Below are 4,522 nucleotides of genomic sequence, written 5' to 3' on the forward strand. Positions count from 1 at the left end.
GAATTGAAATCCGAGTACTGGAAAAAATAATACTAATATATGAGATCGATTTACATACATGAGTTTATTCCATATGACTTTTATTACCCTTATTTATTTAGTATAATTACACATAAAACATTTATTTTATTACATCATATCACGTATACTGAGACCCAGGACTTTCACAGAGAAGGAAAAAAAATGTGTGAAAATTGGCTTCTTACTCCATGAATACATTATTGGCCATGCAGGGATTTCAACTCAAAGCCTACAATGCCCAGTCCACCAATGGGGTCACAGTCTTAGCCTGGAAGATCTGAGTACTTGTGATCAAGCCACAGTAGTGCCATATATATATCTATATATAGATATATAGATAGATATATATTTATATATCTATATATAGATATATCTATATATATATGTGTGTGCATATATATATGTGTGTATATATATATATATATATATATATAGAGAGAGAGAGAGAGAGAGAGAGAGAGTATACTGACAGAGGGAATGTGAGGATACTATTAAATTATATATTTTTTACAAATAATGTGTTATTAAATTATGCATCCATTTAATGAAGTATCATCATCTAATACTTATAAAATATTAATAAAAAATCAGTCAATATCCTTAATCATACCATGGTGCTAGAATGGAAGATATAAATTCAATAATTTTTGTGTGGCATTCAAAAATAAACTCATGAATTAAGTGCAAATTTAATTATTACTTTTATAATATTCCATTAGCATTCACATAAATAAGAATGAGTTAGCAAGGACCTGCCATTATTTGTGGGTGGCCATCCTAGCATTCGATTTCCAGGCCTGGGAAGTTTACTTCAAATGTAAACCATTGGTATGACACCGTGAAGAATTCAGATTGTCACGATAAAAAAGAACAACAAGAAGAAAAGGAAGCCAGGTGTCAGTGGTTCTTGCCTGTAATCCTAGCCCCTCAGGGGGCTGAGATGACAATTTGAATTCAGCTGGGTAGGAAAGATTGCGATATTCATAGTTCTTAAGAGATCACAGGAAATGAAAAGAAAATAACAACAACAAAAAAACCCTGAGTGGCCCTGTGGCTCAAGTTGCATAGCACTACCCTTGAGCCAAAGGGCTCAGGGACATGGCCTGGATGATGGGCATTCAGCAGGTTGCCATGCTCAGTCCCCCAACCTTGACAAACTGGAACAAGCCCTCAGAGAGTACTAAGTCTGAGCAGGCAGCTTGAACAAACATCCTTCAGTGCAGTTTAAGAACTGAAGCCAGGAAGCATTTGCCTGGGCTGGTGTGTACAACTGGTGTGTACAACAGGTGAATTATGTCCTGGCACTTATCAAGGGAAACCACAATTCTTAGGCTGTAGGAATTGTCGAAGGTTGTGGCTCTATATCCTATATCCCTCTGTAGGATGTGAGCCTAGGTCTCTGGGGCCTGCTGGCCATCACTCATTCATCATTCCTCATTGCCGAGTCTCAGGCTGGTCCCAAATCCTGGGAAGATAGAAAATAAGCAGCAATTTATGTGCCAAAAGGGGTAATCCAATAAATCCCACCGTCATAACTCCTGTTAGAAGTAAGCCTTCAGCTTCAAATGTGGCTTACTGGTAGAGTGCTTAATTAGCACACATGAAGCCCTGAGTTTGATTCCTCCCTAACACGGAAATAGAAAAAGCCAAAAGTGGCATTGTGGCTTAAGCAATAAAAGTGCTAACCTTGAGCAAAAGAAGCTAAGGAACATGCCCAGACCCTGAGGTAAAGCTCCAAGACTGGCCAAAAACAAAAACAAAAAAAACAAAACAAAGGTAAGCATGGTAAGACATTTTCTACTGGGACGTAGAAGAGGGCCGAGTTTATGGATAACAGGTAGAGGGCAGGTGCTGTTGCCTCACCCCATTAACCTTAGGTACTCATGAGGCTGAGATTTGAGGATCCCAAATACAAGCCGGAAAGTCTATATGATACTCTTTTCTCCAATTAAACTCCCAAAAAGCCAGAAGTACAGCTGTGGTTGTAGTAGTAGAGTGCTAGTCGTGAGCACAAAAGATCAGGGGTAGCATCCAGGCCCTGAATTCAAACCCTAGGACTGGCACACGCACACACACGCGCACACACACACACACACACACACACACACACACACACACACACACACACCAAGATAGAGAATTTGACAGTCAGCCTGCACAATTTCCACCTCAGAAACTCAATATTTAAAAAAAAAAAAGAGGGAGAAGGGAGGAAAACCTTGCTCTAGGAGGTGATATAATCAGTGCCAAAATTCCACAGGAGTTCTAAGATGTGGAACAGGACAGAGAGCCTCAGGCACAAGGTACAGCATGGGCAAAGGTATTGATTTGTGGGGTAGAGCATGTGGTGTGGATGGAATGAAGGTTCTGTGGCTTCAGACAAGTCTGGCCGAACACTGAAGGTTGGGTCAAGTTTTGTACTTGAGTCATAGGTAGGGCAGAGGGAGGGGTCCCAGATTGAGGCCCAGAGAAAGATTAGCTTGACTCTTCACCAAAGACCCCAGACAATTTCTGTGGCTGGAAGCCTATTTTTCACAGCTCCTGAACCTCATGCAGTCTTTGCATGGAGGAGTCAGGGCAAATGCAGAGAAGAACTCTTGCTTAAGAAAAGTTTCTAGCTCAATCCCACCAGTGGCTCACCCCCTGTAAACCCTAGGTACTCAGGAGCCTGAGAGCAGAGATCATGGGTCAAAGCCATCTCAGAGGAGGAAAGTTAGTGAGACTTTCTTGCCCATGAACTAACAAAAGCCAGAAATGGAGCTGTGGCTCAAGTGGTAGAATGTCCACATTGAGAAAAAACGTTAAGAGACTACAGGTCAGAACCTGAGTTCAGGCCCCAGAATTGGCACCTAAAAAATAAAGAAAAGCTTTCAGGAGCTCCTAGTCCACTGTGGTGATAGGCCTCATCAGCCAGGCAAGGGTGGCTTATGCTGGCCCTCCTAGATCCTCAGGCTGACATGTGAGGATTGCCGTGCAAATCCAGCCTGGGCAGGAATGTCCGGGAGACTCTGTTCTCCAGTGATCCACCAGAAAACCAGAAGCGGTGATGTGTCTGAAGTGCTAAGCTGAAGAGCTGAGAGATGGTGCCCAGGCCCAGACTTAGAGCCCCATGACCAATACCTGGCCTACTTTGACCTCATGCTGTGGCTCTAGGCAGACTACTTTCCACTGGGCTCCTGATGGTCTTCCAATGTCTATGTGTCCTACAAGTCTTGAAAGCAGCCTCCCTGAAAGCCTTTGCCTACAGAGTGGGACACAGTACAAGACAAGGATCAAGCCTTGTGGCATGGAGGTCATCGGCCGGGTCATCAGAAGGGCATCTGTCATGAGTGCAGTGTGGATCTGAGCACTAAATCAATGTCTCAGACCATGGTTCTGTGTCAGAAGGGGTAGACCAGTTAATGCTGGCTCACAAGGGAATCACAAGAATGTGAATTTGTCAGGCACACCTTGGGCAGGTTTTGGGCTCATGAGAGATTTGTAGGCTGAGGAATCCAAAGCAGGCTGGCTGCTGCTTGTAGCAGTCACTATATCCCAGGAGTCCCAGGGTTCAGAGCCCTGCATAACTCACCATTGCTCATTGGCAGATGATGGTCTGCTATCATGAGATAACTACAAAGGAGCATCCATAGTGTCCTTCCCTTGGTTCTATGGCCCTGTGCTGGGATGGAGGGGCAGGTTCCATGGAACTTCCTGCCATAGTCCAGACTCCTCAGCCCAAGAAGGACTTAAGGAGAAACTACTGGCGTAGCTTGAGAGTTTACTTTGATTATGCCTCAGGACTGCCCCTAGTTCTAGCTCAGCTTATCATTACTACCTTCCTCATTGTGTGTGTGTGTGTGTTTGTGTATGTGTGTGTGTGTGTGTGCATGCACACACACGTGCATGTGAATGTGTGCATGAGTACATCTTAGTAGTAGGGCTTGACTTCAGGGCCTGTGCTCTGTCCCTCAGTTTTTTCATTCAAGGCTAGCACTCTACCACTTGACCACAGCTTTTCTTCCAGCTTGCAGGTGGTTCTTGGGAGAGGAGAGTCTCACAGACATTTCTTGTTGGGCTGCATCTGAATGTTAGTCCTCTGATCTCAGCCTGCTGAGGGAGCTAGGAATATGAGAGCATGAGTCATTAGAATCTGGCCTTGATTTCCTTCTTGGATAAAACAGAATACCTATTTCCAAGCCAAGCACCCATCTACAGCTATCCCTCTTTCCCTTCCCCTAACCCTCTGGGATTCAGAGGAAACATACTCTTCCCTGAGGACAAAGAAAAAGGATGCCCTGACAGGTTTGAGCTTTATGTTCTCCACAGAGTCAGGGGCTGCTGGGAGCTGATATACAGGTCAGAGATCTAGGCCAGGGCAAGTAGACAGCTGTTAGAACAGATAGTATGAAAAGACATCCGTGCAGCTGCATGCAAGTGGCTCATGCTTATAATCCTAGCTACTCAAGGCTGACACTGGAGGATCAATCAAGATTCAAAGCTAGCCTGGGCATACTCTTAT

The sequence above is a fragment of the Dipodomys spectabilis genome, unplaced genomic scaffold, assembly GCF_019054845.1.
Source record: "Dipodomys spectabilis isolate Male_0828 unplaced genomic scaffold, ASM1905484v1 ptg000358l, whole genome shotgun sequence".
In the NCBI taxonomy this organism is placed as follows: Eukaryota; Metazoa; Chordata; class Mammalia; order Rodentia; family Heteromyidae; genus Dipodomys; species Dipodomys spectabilis.